At 41.2% G+C, this 15,094-nt stretch overlaps 1 protein-coding gene across 1 annotated transcript in view; it reads right to left on the bottom strand.

Moving 5' to 3' along the window:
* Positions 1-15,094, bottom strand: part of ANXA5 (annexin A5) — a 309,430-nt gene that overhangs the window by 285,326 nt on the left and 9,010 nt on the right. The window lies entirely within an intron of this gene.

Raw genomic sequence — 15,094 nt, 5'->3', positions numbered from 1 at the left:
TGAAACTGTCTTAGAAAACAAAATCACATGACCAAGAGAGGACATCTTAAATCTCTTTTCAAGAGCAAAAATAAAGGACCTTGTGGGGTAGAGCTTTGCAATACAGTTAAAGGCTACAGATTTTATGCCATTTCTTTGATAATGTGCTTATATATTCCCAACATTTTGTCACTCAAACACGCATGAGTAGGATCCCACATTCATGCAGGAAGAGCTGTGTACTCAAATGTTGTGCAAATTAGGCATTCATTTTGTAATCTGCAGGTTCCTACTTTAGGGGCCTTTGTTCTCATTTGCAGTATTTTCTGTTTGACAGGTATCCAAGTGGGGGGGGGGGGGGGGGGGGCTTAAAGATATACAAGGCCCAAGTGCGTGAATAAAACACCCCACCCCACCCCAAAAACAACCACACCTTGGCTAAAAGTGGATAATAGAGAAAGGAATTAGGATCAGGAAGAAAGTACAGTCGTATACACTTAACATAAATGCAGATGTTAAGAGTGTATTCACTGTTGCATTCATCACATTTGGGTTATCTGCTTGCAGTAGCCCTCAATCAGCCAGATTATCATTGGGTCCTCCATCGGTTGCTGTCTCATCTTCCATGTCAGGTAGTCAGGGGTATATAAAGCATGCAGCCGATGCCATTACATCAGTTTTTCTTGCCCCAGATGTCAGGTACCCCATAATGGGAAGCAATTATATACAAGGTTACACCTCCAACAAAAAAGCAAATACACCAAAAAGCTTTAAGCATAGCAAACAAGAATAGAGGTATAGTCAATAGAAGTCAGGGGGCTGGAGGGAGGGTAACCAGGACTGCAACAGTGAATACACTCGAACATCTGCATTTATGAAATGTACACAACTGTACTATGTTCTTTGTATTTCACTGTTGTAGTCATCACATTTGGATAGATTCCTAAAGCTAAGGATGGGAGGAGGAATTTAGATAGCATTAGGACCAACTATAAAGGCCCTGCAAGACTGCAGTGGCAAAACCAGCTCTGGATTTAGAGAAAATTGGCAAATGTTGATGCTTAGTGAAAGTATGTACAGAACTCCAGGTAGCAGCTTCTAGGATGTCCATGGTAGGGACACCTCTGAGAAAGGCTGTAGAAGTAGATGCAGCCCTGGTTGAGTGTGGTCTTATCCGCTGTGGGATAGGTTTTCCTTGGTGCTTATAGCAGAAATGAATGCAAATGTCAAAGTAAAATCTAAGTTGTCCGTGCACATCTAAGGAGTGCAGTATTCATTCCCCTTTGTTCTGTGGATTAGGAAAGAAGGTTGGCAAATGAATGGACTGATAGAGCCAACACTGGATACTACCTTGGGTATGAAGGAGGGATTGGTCCTGAGGGACACCCTGTCTGCATGAAAGATGATGAAAGGCTCCACTGCCATAAGGGCCTGTAATTCAGACACCCTTCTTGCTGAAGTGATTGCTAAAAAGGAAGGCAGCTTTCCAAGAAAGGAATTTTAACTCTACACTTGCAGCTGGTTCAAAAGGAGGTAGAGAGTTAATACAAAGTTAAGGTCCCAGGCTGGAGTTGGGGCTCTCTTGGGTGGTCTTAAGTTTTTGGCCACTCCGAGGAACTGCTTAAGCACTGGATGAGAGAAGAGGGGTGGTTCTGTGCTGTAATGAGCTGAAATGGCCGAGGCATAAATTTTGATGGAGGAAAAGGAAAGGAAAGGCCCTTGTGAAGCATTTCAGTCAAGTATTGAAGAATCTGAGGTAAATTGAGTGCTGCTGTGCTCATCCCTTGAGCTGGGTTCCAGGAACAGAATCTTTTCCATTTTTCAGCATAAGATTTTCTAGTACTAGGCCTCCTTGCCTCCAGAATGACATCCAACCCTTGTTTACTGAGGGATGGTAATGGAGAGATCAGGTAATTTAAGCCAGGCTGCCAGGCTCAGGGTTTGAAGCCGAGGATGCAGAATCTGGCCTTCCTGATGGGAAAGCAGGGTAGGGATCTGATGCAGGTGCCATGGTGCCAGCAGTGACATACTGCGCAAGAGGGGGTACCCAGTGTTGGTGTGGCCAGTCTGGTGCAATCAGTATCATCCTTGGTTTGTCCTGTTTGATCTTTAGTAGTACTTTGGAGAGGAGAGGCATGCAGATGAGGAAAGGCATAAACTGATGGATTTTTTTTCAGTTGAAGGACAGGGCATCCACTTTCCAAGCTTGTTTGTGGGGAGTCCTTGTGCAGAATTTTTCCAAGTTCTGGGGGGGAGGCAAACCGGTCTATATCTCGGCTCTCCCATTTTTTTTTTTTATCAACCTGTTGAAAGTCTTTGGTTCCAGTTTCCACTTGTGTGGGTCCATGAGATTTCTGCTTAGTTCATCTGCCAGTGTATTTCGCTTTCCTGGCAGGAATTTCCTGTAGATGCACTTGGTAGCTCAAGGCTGTATTCCACAGAGCCATGGCTAGTCTGCAGAGGGTGCATGAATGGGTACCCCCCTATGTACCACATAACAGTAGTGTCGTCTTTACCATTAATTGTCCTGGAAGAATGTGGTTCTTGAAGGCTGTCAAGAGCATTCCGTACAGCTAACCTTTCTTTTTGATTGATATGCAGGTGCATTTGACTTGGGTTCCATTTGCCCTGAATGCACTTCCCTGTCAGGTGAGCCCCCCATGCATAGTCTAATGCATCTGTTAGGGTTTGGGTGGCAGGGGGTAGAGTGAATGGTAGTCCCTTGTTTTGGTGGCAGGCCTCTGCCCACCAAAGTAACTGTAGGCAAGGTACGATAGGAATCATTGCTTCTAGATCCGGAGGATGTTAACACCATAGACTTTTTAGATACCATTGTAGTTTCCTCACATGCAGTCTTGCATACGGAATTAGGAGAATGCAGGATGCCATGAACCCAAAGGCTTGCAGTATTTGCAGATAGCAGGGTTTTTGTGGCCATTAGTTTGAAGTAAGCTGCCAAATGAATTTGTTTCTCTGGCATGAGGAAAGCCATCTGGGCAGTCGTGTTCAAGCTTGCTCCCAGGAATATTATTTGTTGACAGGGTACAAGATGCGATTTCCTTTCATTTATGGTGTACCTCAGACAAGTTAGCACCTTTTGTACAAACGCCAAATGATTCAAAAGTATGTCCTGGCTTTCTGCCTGAATTAGACAATCATCCAGGTATGATGTATATTTGAATATGTCTTTGCCTGCAAAATGCAATGACTAGAGCTAGGCACTTTGTGAATACCCTGGGTGCAGTAGATAAGCCAAAGGACAGTGCAGAGAACTGATAGTGCATATAGCCATGTAGCCTGCTTTGAAGCGTAGGTATCTTCTGATTGGGATGTGCAGGTAGGCTTCCTTTAAATCCAGTGTTGCCAACCAGGCATCCTTGCCTAGGATAGATAGCAACTGGTGAAGAGTTAGCATCTTGAATTTTGGGATCACCGAAAAGGTGCTTAGATAGAAAGGTCCAAGATAGGATGCCATGAGTTGTCTTTTCTGGGTACCAGGAAATGTCTTGAGTAGAAACCTTGTCCCTTTTCCTCTTCTGAGAGAGAAAAAAAAAAAAAAAAAAAAAAACAGAACACTTGCTTTCGAGCCTCTGCCCACTGATTTGGGTTAGATCTGGCCAACCGTTTGGGGTTGGTAATGTGTGGAAGTGAAATCTGTATCCTTGGGATACTATATTTAAAACCCATTTGTCCTGGGTAATAAGTTCTCAGTTGCCTGCAGAGCAATCTTTCCCCCTAAAGGAGCAGTCAGTTGAGAAGGGCTTGGAAGTTTTTAAAGTTGTCATTGAGACAGTTTACCATGGGGGGGGGGTCTTAATACTCCCCGATTTGGAAGTGGGAGCCCCCAGACTGCTTAGTCCTGTATATACCTTGGGACTGAAGCCAGAGTGTTCTGCTTGTTCTGGGTTTGGACTGAAGGCCTGGAAGAGGCAGGAAAGGACCAATTCTTAGAGGACCAATGCCTACTAAAATCTTGGAGGCTGTAGTTGTAGGAAATCTTTAACAGTTTGCATAGATTTAACTTTTTCTTCCATCCTTTTAAGTAATTCTTCTGCTTTGTTGCCAAACAGGCGGTCATGATTTAAGGGAGCATCCAGCAATTTAGCTTTAACATGATCTGGCAAAGATTGCTCCTTAAGCCAAGCATGCCTTCTAAGTACAGACCCAGTGACAGGAGCCTTGCAAGATGCCGCTAGTGAATCAAAACCACATTGCAAAGTATGTTTTCCAACTTGTTAAGCAGAATGCATTAAATCCTGTAAATCCTTATTTTCAGCACAGTCAGGAATCAACATCATTTTCTGTTTGAGCAATCCAGTAATATGCTGCTGATACTTTAACATATGAAACTGGCAGTTTAAGGCCCTAATGGCCAAGGTTGCAGAAGCGTATACTTTCTTACCATCTATACAGCGCCCTGGAATCTCTATCAGTGGTTAGGATTTTTGACAGTAGTAGCCTTGATGCCCTTGGGTCCCTGTGAAATGGTCTCAGGATCTGCAGTAGGATTTTTAAACAGGAACTTGTGAGTCAGGATCCCTGTAATACCCATCAGGTTTTCTGGGAGCAGGAGGTACAGTGTCAGGGGCCAAGCTAGATTCCGAAAAGGGCATCATCAACAATGTCCAGTACAGGGGGGATAGCTAAAGGCCTGTGTTGTGGCAGGAGTAAGAAATCCCTAAGCTTCTTTTTTAGAATCAGAGTAATCCTGATTTTCCTAGTGAAAATGCCAAGAGTATGCAAGGTCTCACCAAAAGAGAAATCCTCTGGAGGGGAAGCAGAGGGAATAGAGTCCTTTGCATCCGAATCCTCATAGGTAGATAAGGGTAAATCCTTTTCATCAGAGGAAACAGAAATTTCAGAATCCTGATCAGAAGTACCATAAGCAAATTCAGCCCAAAGTCTCTTAGAAGGGGAAGGTTGGCTTCCCCTGATTAAAGTAATAACGTCTTCAGCATTTATTTTTTAGGCATAGAGGCCTGACCATGCGGTCTGGGTGGTTTTCTAGGCATGGATCGAGTTTTAGGCCTTGAAAAAGAAAATGGCGTCTGTTTGATATGCAAGTCAGTAGGCCTGAATACACCCTCAGAAGTCACTGCCTGCACAGTGGCACCGGACCGATCTAAAGGTAGAGACATCCGCAGGTTCCACAGTTGAAGCATCTCACGGCATACCGGACTCCGAATGGGTCTCAGTAGAGGCCTGCGAGTCTGAAGTAGCGGGTATCAGGGGCTGTGAAAGCGCATCACTGAGTACCAGCGAACTGGTGACTAGCTTAGGAGAAGCGTTGTCAGCAGCTTTGGACCTAGGCGGCCTGTCTTTATCTTTGCTTTTTTTCAGAATGTCGATAGTTGGGTGGCTTACCAAAGACATATCTGGATAATTGAACAGAGTATCAAAATATTTAGAAGCGTAAATATACAGACGACGAATAGTTCATTGTTTAAATAAGGCGCAAAACTGACAGCGAGGTACGTCGTGGTCAGGGCCTAGGCAAGGAATACAGTATGAATGAAAGTCTATGAGGTATTTGCTTTCCACAAGAAATACAATTATTTACTTTTACTGACATCAATTTAGAGCAAGAAAAAGTTTCCCCAACAGAGTACTTAGCTTTAGTTGAAGACTTTGTTTCTGAAACTCGAAAAAATTTCAAAAGTCGACTGACCGGCAAAGGAAGACTGATGTAATGGCATCGGCTGCATGCTTTATACCCCCGACTACCTGACTTCATGGAAGATGAGACAGCAACCAATGCAGGACCCAAGATTTTGATAATCTGGCCGTCTGAGGGCTACTGCAAGCAGATAACACAAATGCGATGACTGCAACAGTGAAACACAAAGAACTGCTAACAGAACACACAGCAATACAGATTCTGTTTATTACTTCCTCAGAGCACAAGGAATATAAACTCAGCCAGGTATACAGTCCATCTCCCATTTACTATATCATCTCTATGTGCAACACAAATACAATGCAGTTTTAACTTGCATTTCTTTTTATAGGATACTTGAAGGGCTGAAGGCAACAGATACTAAAGTGGAAAGTGTAAGAAAATCTATACTGCACTAAGCAAAAACAAACTCACTCCAAGTTGATCTGGCTGTGCCATTTGATGTAATGTAATATTGCTCCCAGCTGGTAATTAAAGGTAACCCATCTCTTTTGTTGCTTATTGTAGTCTAGTACAAAGTTGCAAAAACCTTTTACAAAGATTAGGACTACTCCTTGGTAAAAAGAGCAACTTGCTTCAGTATTAGAGACAACACGAGAAGTTGAGTGGAAGGTAACTTTACCCTTGCAAATAAAACAAAGAGTACTAATTTTATTGGTTTCTTTACGCATTTGACAGTAGGATTGTATTACATCCAATAAGATAAAAAAATAAACATCATAATTGCAATCTTCACCAACATGTTTTACACAGTCGCGTTAGACATTAGACCACTGAAGCCTCATCTTAGTAGTACTTGCCAGATTTTAATCATTAGGAAACATAATGCATGCTTCTATCTCCTAGGAGATGTAATGTCAGGCTCCATTGAAGCAGATGGATCACATTCAGAGAAGTGAGGAAATGTACACCAATTTGTAACAGCCTACTAAAAATAAACACAATGACCCACATCCTACAATTACTACTGCATGCAGTACAGCTGAAGAGAAATTCCAATCACCATCATGACTAGTGTCCAGAGTTACAGCGAAATATGAATATGTTCTAAGTACATCTGTGCATTATATTGGTAAATATACTTAATTAAAATAAATAAGGGAGGTGTCTTCAGAAATACCAGGATTAGACAAAGAATGTTAAGTCATTCACGGATGGGAAATCCCTGCTCTGCTGAAACCATTCAGAAAGACTAACATTCCACATACTGTGCACAACTTTATTAAAGTATCATGCACAACCCCACCACCATGTCGGCAATGTGGGACACCAGCTAGTGGCTCATGATTTTTGTAATGTTGAAACTGAACTAGAAGTGAGACAAGTAACCAAAGGTTGGCAGTTAAAGGTGCAAAAGTGTAATTTGACATTAACCTTACAGTCCTGGGTTGGTTTCCACATGCCAGTGCTTAAAAGCAGGTGTTTTTGCCTTTTACTAGTGACGCTGCTTAAACCATCTAGGATAACCATCACTTCATCAGTACAGTGAATGCTGGCCTACTTAATGTACCTTTTGTGAAAATATCATCTACCAGGTATAAAAAGCAATTAAAGAGTTAGTGGGGAAATTTGCATTACACAACAATGTTCTGAGCTGCGGTGGTGCAGCGGTTAGCATTGCTGCCTCACAGCAAGAGGCTCTCCGGTTCGATCCTCAGCTGGGGTACCTTCTATGCGGAGTCTGCATGTCCTCCCTGTGGTCACATGGGTTTCCTCCGGGTGCTCCAGTTTCCTCCCACATTCCAAAGACATGCTGCAGGTGGACTGGAAACTAAATTGGCCCTAGGTGCGAGTGTGTCCATGTGTGTGTGCCTTCTGTGTAAGGTTGGGTGCCAGGTTGGCAACTCGACACTGTAAAACTCCACTGCCAATCATGAGCAGACAGGTGATCCGCTGTGGCAAGCCCTAACCGAGAAAAGCCGAAAGAAGTTCTGAGCTACAGAGGCATCTTGACAACTTTCCTACTCTTCTCATATGCAAGACAAGTGATGTTTCAGTGTTGCACTGCTCATGGCTTCTGTTTATTTGGGGTTTGTAATCTTATAAACACCTAAAAAACATGCACAGTACCTTTGATTTCATAAATCTAGAAAAATTAAATGGAATGTCATATACAAGTAATTTTTATTTACTTTTGTTAACTGGGTATGTGGGCTGGTTTGCACTCATCCATTGCCATTGACAATTGAGCACACAATTTACAATAGAAAATGCATTCCAATAGTTGTAGACATATATACATACATACACACACACACACACACACACACACACACACACACACACACACACACACACACACACACACACACACAGTAACAGTCTAGCACTTTCATGTGTATGCTTGATATGGCTTTAATCTATATCAAAACATGCACTTTTATATTTGCTGCATAGGTACTGCAGTAATTTGTACAAGGACTGACTGAAGTTAGGAAGTATGCAATATTAGCCAATGGGTATTTGATATTGGTGATCCGCAACTGTGATGGCCAAATATTGGTCTTTATCCATATAGATGCAATCTAAATGTATACCAGTTAAATTCTGGTTTAAGACTCACCCTCCAGCGGCATTCCTTATTCATTATTTTTAGTAAACTTTCACTCAGTTTACATAACTGGTTACAGGCTTTATAGAGCAGTCTTCAATTACTATGCAAATCAATTTTCTATTCTGCAGTAAACGTGCACTCTTCACTTGCTTCAGAAGCCTCATGTCCTCTCACATAACAGAGGACAGATCATTTAGCCCCATCAAAACATGGCTTGATATTGCAAGTAGCAGACAGTAGGAGTTTGTGTTGTCCACTACCCAAAACTAGACTTCAGTCATATACAACTAAATTTGCACCTTTGGGGCAGATTGCTCAGTTACATTCTATAAACATGTTTAGAGCACCACTTTTTTGTCTTTCAGCAATGGAGATATTAACTTCAATGCAGAATGGATAACCGGTAAGGTGGCCATTCTACAGACCTCCTTCAGCCAGGGCCCAGGCACCATGGGGCAAGAAATAGAAAATTATACATGGACTAAAGAATACAGAGGTGTACATAACCAAGTTTAGACAAATTTTTGTGTTACAATTATGAATGCAAGGGATATTTACAGTACGTAGAATTAAGGTACACATTCAAAGAGTGGCCATTTGTTAAAATGACAGCTTTGCAAGATGAAACTACAGCACAAGTTGCAAGGACAAGACCGCACTGAAGCAAGAGCATTTGCTGTCCTTAAAACAGCTGTTTTTAGTTTCAGAACAGGACTGTCTCTTGCTGCCTCACTTCTACAAATAGCAGATTACAAATAATTGGGTCTAGCCTAGACATGGGCCTCTTCCTGTGGAAGTTTAAAAAAAAAAAAAAGAAGTCTAATGGAGGGTAATGACATCATCTTGGCCGTTTTAAATGTAAAGTTAAGGCTCCTTCCACATGTAATTGTGTTGCTTGCCTGTTCCATCCAAATCACAGTTCAAAAATTGTCAAATCAACAGGTCCTCTAGATATCGATCACTGATGATGGACATTTTACAGAAGCAGACTAGTATGGACTTAGTTCTAGGCAAAGCCCCTATGTCTCCTTTGTTTACTAGGACTCTACTACAAAGTTCATATAAAACTCAGAACAGAGGTTTGTGTTTGTGCAAGTAAACTTTATTGGAGGGGAGTAATGTAAACTTCTGAACACCTCCATCCTAGCAATCTGGGGGGGTTATTGCCAATGGAGTCTTTTGTGAGGGAGCCAGTAGGATATTGTATGAAACTTCAGACATCTGGGAAATTCAAGGCAGATGGGTTTAAATTCCTACACCCCCCCCCCCCAACACACACACACCTTAGCATGAAGTGAAGAAGTGATCCTCCCTTCAAAAACCACACTACCCATATGAACCCCCTCTCTATGAACTTACATAGTATTAAAGAATTTTTAGGGGTATGGACTGAAATCCTATTTTACCTTTCTGCTCTTTTCAACTGGTCAAGTTGAAGGATAACTTGCCAGACCTACCACAGAAAAAGCAAGGCAAGAAAAGCAGGTCTTGGACTCCACAATGGATGTGGGTGAGCCTTTAGAATTTGTCCTCTGCACAATCTTTAATGCAGGCAGCATCAAAACCAGAAAAAGTGGATATCTGAGGGCTTGTAGAGGGAAGGATGGTTAATTTCAAAACATCAAAATGGAGTAGTTGTATGCTCTAGAAGTGCACAGATCGCTGACAGACTAAAATTCCTACAATGAACCACTCCCTGGTGACCTAGAAAAGAAGCTTGTGGTTCCTTGGGCACCAGCAAACCTTGTGGTCACTGGGTGCCCCCTGGATCAGGGGGAAACCCCCCAACCACAGCAAGTGGTATTACTTTGATATTTTGTTACATATTTGTTAAACCAATAAAACCTAGTACTGCAATATTGGGTACTTAAACTACATGGAAGTAATATTTTATATCTCTTTAAATAATATCTCTTTAAATATTTCTGGTTTACAGTAACAGTTTTGTCAAGTAACAGGCTTCACAATTTCTTTAAATGTTTTACCACTGAACATGGTGCCCTACATTAAAACTAGCATAATAGCTAGCTTTAGGCACCTGTGATACCCATGGGGGCTCCACAAATGCTGCTACTAGTTGGGGGAAAATGAGGAGGAAAAAAATTTTCTGACACACATCTAAAACAGGGTTGAGAACTGTTAGGATAAAGGTGATGACCAGTTAATGACTATAAGCAAGTGTTGGAGATAAGCAGCCCAGAATGACTGATCTCAGGTCGTACCTTGAATTTATGAAGAGCTGATGCTCCCGATCTTCAAGGTTGGCTCTCTTTCATGGGGTTAATAAATAACACCAAATACTACAACTCTCTACTTTAGTCAAGAATTCTGGGCAAAGTCAAAAATAATAGCAAAATAAAGGCTCAAAACCAAGAACACTTGATTACTCTAATTCACTTAAAAAGCAATGGAATAACACATTTTGCATCAACATATATTTTTGGGCAAGTATGAAAGTCTGATACATGGATTTATTGACTGTCTAATCTTTAATGATTTACCAGCAAATCATTTTTTTTTTTTTGTTTTACAAGGGACAGGACATTATGAGGCAAAAATCAGGGGCAGTGATAGGTATCTATTACTCCTTGATGAGTAAATAAAAGTGACTTACCCCTGCTGTTTGAAAACACTCCCTGATCTGGTGTGGCAGTACTAGTATTGCACAATATAGAGTAAAACTAGGACTGCTGTGGCTTACGCTTGTCTGCCTGTGCGTGTAAGAGCAACAACCTGGCTATAACTGTTCACTTTCTAGCACAAACATCAGCATTACTATTATACTTGTGTGTGCGTGTGTGTGTGAGGGGGGCGGTGTTCAACAAGATAGCCACATTATTTCACTTACCATCACAAACAGACTTTTCATTTGAAAGGTGGCTGAATTTGGTGGTTTGGCAGGAGGATGCGTGTTAAAGCAACTGTTCATTGCCCCTGTGGTGCTGGGAATAGCACTGCCACTACAGTGTTTTGTTCCAACTGAATTCTTGGCCATGTTTCTTTTTCCTTTGAGAAGCCCGCAAACCCTCCTTGCTTAGATGTGCATCTGTCTATGGGCTCTGGTTAACCCCACCACCTCAGAAACATGCAGCAGGCAAGAGAAATCAACCCTTTTCCCTGAAGGTGAACAGGCTCTGTGGGTGTATATAAAAAAAAATATGTGATTTTTACACAGAGCCACAAACACACAGTAATGCCAGGCTCATACATAAAAACTTCTGAGCAGCAGTAAAAACAGCAAAGTAAACTTTATTTCAAAAGTAAAACATCACAGAACACAGACACTTGAGCTTCTAGGAGCCTTATGGCCCCCACACCCAGACTGCGTAAATGGATTTTGACATGGATTTAAGTGGGGACCTCATCCTCAGCTAAGCCCATTCTAAAACCAGCCCTGCTCAAATGTATATAAATGGTTGCTGCAGGTTGTTTGGAGCCAGGGGGTTATGCACTGCTACTTTAAGTTTCATCACAGTCAAACCTTAGATGAGGCAAAGATTATAGCTGGTGTGTGGGCTGGAGACAGTGTGGCCATTGTTACTTTTACTTTTCTCTCAATTGTCTAGATTTTCAGAATGTCCAGATTTTTGGACTGTACATAAAATGTGCAGTTTTCTGACAAATCATTGAAGAGTTAAGTCACTAAATAGACAGTTATTTGAGTTTCAGAGTCCATGTCCTTTACAAAATGCACACTAGAACAAAAACCTTTTATTCTACCAACTTTAAATTTGCAAGAGTAGTGCAACATGTCCATTCTAGCACTTGTATCAGGGAGGCAGTGGTGTTATAGGGTCCTATTTCTACTTACCTTCTCAAAAGCATTCAGTAGAAATGTAGAGTTGCTGCAAATCTTAACAGCTGAAAAGCATAGTCCTAATGCAGAATTAAGGGTATACCTTTTTGCAGTAAGATTGCTAGGGATCCTTTTCATTCTTGTAAAGATAGCGCACAAAACATTCTTGAATGCCAGAAATAATAAAAGCAGTACCCCAAAAGGTCATTCATCCTAATGTAGGGGCTTCACAATTTCTGTCAAAGCTGCACCTTAGAGTCATGCTTCCTAAATGATCTGTCCAACTGGCCTGATCTCTAGTCTGGAGAATGTGGGAAAAAAAATTCATTTACATCCCTTCACAGCTCCCTAGGGTGGTATATTCCTTACAACATACACTAGGGTGGGAGTCACAGAATTCAAGCTACAGAGGGATTACAGAGTTTGTTTCTTCAAGCAGGGGGGGGGCGAGACATGCACAAAACTGAAGTACACAAATGTTACCTTGCCTTCCAACCGGGATATTACCTAGTCTTTCGTGGTTAAATACTTGTCACTATTATCAGTAAAACTTTTCATAGCAAGGATGGCAAATCATTTGAATTGATTAGTTATTCAAAGCTACCTCGAAACTTTATTCCCCCAAAGGGAGGACATTATTTTTTTTTTGCTTGCGAGTCCATAAACTATCTGTAGAAATTGTTTCAGCCTTATTTTTCTACTTTGGTAGTTCACGTTAGTTTTGTTAGCATGAGCTTACACTGAATTATGGAACAGGCAGAATGACATACTGGCCACAGTTCAGTGTGTGTCCATAATTGCAGCTAAAGAATTAGATCATGCGGGTGGAGGGTTGGGAGTCAATCTGTACAGGTGTGTGTGTGTGTGTGTGTGTGAAAATACATTTCCCTTTACAGCAGAGCAGAGAGTATTAGTAAACAAAGCTTACTTCAAGTTTCTGTAAGTGTGACACTATGGCAGACAAATACTGCACTCCACTGTCATTGCTACATGTACAAAGGTTTCTACTCTGTTAGAACCAGCAAGAAAGAGTAATGCTGCATTCCAGGACATTCAAACTACTTTTTAATGAAGGAAAAGAAAGCAGTGTGTCAGGAGTCTCTAGTCTGCACAATAAAAATACATGAAGTAAGACAGTTTGTAGCAAATTACAAATACGCACAGGCATCTAAAATACAGCAAGCCGTTTTGTTTCCCTTGAGTTTATGTTGCATGCTGTACCTAATGAACTGCTATTTTCTTACTGAGCGTTTCAGCACAAGACAAATAATCATGGTAGTCTTTGGTACTATTTTGTGAAGAAATTGTGCAAACTCCTTATAAAACAGCTGTTCCAGAAGTTAAATTAAGCAATAGTGTGTTTGCCAACTGGTTATTTACATGATCAAGATGGAGAATTGAACCAGATACTTTGAAGTACAACACTCCACTAATTAAAAGTATAAGTTTAGAACTGCAACAGCAGCAAAGCTTTCCCTTTTCTACTTTTTTTTTTCCAGGTAGATTCCAATATATCCACGTATCGTGACTGAATATTTTAGTTTTTCTCTCTGGGTATCCAGCTTGTTTTATATGGTCCCGAAATCCCAGGTCACTCATTGTTGCTGTCTGTTCTATGCGGACATTTGCATAGGGAAGAATGGCACATTAGAGTGTGTGCAAGAGGGAGGTAGGGTATGTGTGTATACTATATATAGGCTCAATCCCTGTACCTTAGCTACAAGAAACAAGAGCCTGAAACCTCTAGCCCCAACTACCAAGCTGCATTTTTTCAAGGAACTGAGTTTCAGGTGCATTTTTTTCAAGGAATTGTGAGCTTCAATGGAAGAGAGATTTACTGCACATTTTCAAAATTGTTTCTAGGACTGTTGATTAAATAGGGATGTAATGTCAGTGTTTTTACTATGCCTGTTTCATGCTTTCATAGCCTAATCGTAACATCTGCCAGTAGCAGCTAATCAAAAATCATACAATTTACTGCCTTTTATAAAGAGAGAAAATTAATGTGGAGCCGAATGGAAACAGTCTCAGTTTCTCATGTGGCCCCTTGAGAAAATGCCCACATCTGCAATAGATCAAGGTCCAAAATTTGACATCTAGCTCTCGCCATCAAAAAAGCCAATGTGAAACTGGGCTCTATGCAGATCCACACCATCTCACTTAACCCACAACAAGCCTTAGCAAGAACACATTTACTCTCCACTCTTCTTTACACCTCCCCAATCTTCACAAATCTAAGAAAATCTGAACAAACGTGAAATGCTATAATAAAATAGCTAAATTTGCTGCACACCACTCATCCAGAACTCATCACTGCTCTGCCCTACACATACTAAATTGGCTTGAATTGCCCAACTACCCTGAACCAATTACCCACTCCCTACTCTACCAACTTTAACAACTGCCCTGCACTCAATTCTACCATACTCTTAACTCCAGAACTCAGAGGTCCTCTGACAAATTTCTATTAAAAGCCACAAAAAGTCTAACAATAGCTTCAGAGACTCTTTTTCCAATCAGAGATCTAAAAAATGGAATTCAATACCACAATACACAAGAACTAATAAGGCCAGATTCAGGACACTTCTCCGAGACCTGACCAGTAACTAGCTATGCTCCTGTAATTCTCCAGGCTGACCTCACACCATTTCCTCCCTAACCCGAGTCCCCCTATTTCCTGCTCATTTCCTTTCCTTAGTATATTAAACCTTGCACTCCAAACAGCCATTCTACTTCACTCACTTCATGCTTTCTTCATCTCCTCTTTTCCAACTCCTATTTCACTTTTCTTCCCCTCTTCCTTTATCTAAACCTCATGTCACCTTTATTCTTTGATCTGTCACCACTGGTTCCCCTTTATCCTATCAGTGCTTCTTCTAGAATAGCACAAGTATTGACTGTAGCCAAATATTTTTACATACAGTAGTAGCTACCTTCAGCTATGTATTCACATTACTATCCTGCAGCCGATTCATGTTGTTGGTAGCCTACAGTTTCTACATCTCTCTATAGTATTACTTATGCTTTTTCCATTTCTAATATATTATTGTTTTGGAACCTTTTCTCCCTGGGCCTCTGCTAAAAATGA

This window comes from Protopterus annectens, chromosome 2.part0 (genome assembly GCF_019279795.1).
Source record: "Protopterus annectens isolate FY-2018-M chromosome 2.part0, PAN1.0, whole genome shotgun sequence".
Taxonomy (NCBI): domain Eukaryota; kingdom Metazoa; phylum Chordata; order Ceratodontiformes; family Protopteridae; genus Protopterus; species Protopterus annectens.
The sequence above is the reverse complement of the archived record's forward strand: the minus strand, read 5'-3'. Positions and strand labels throughout refer to the sequence as shown.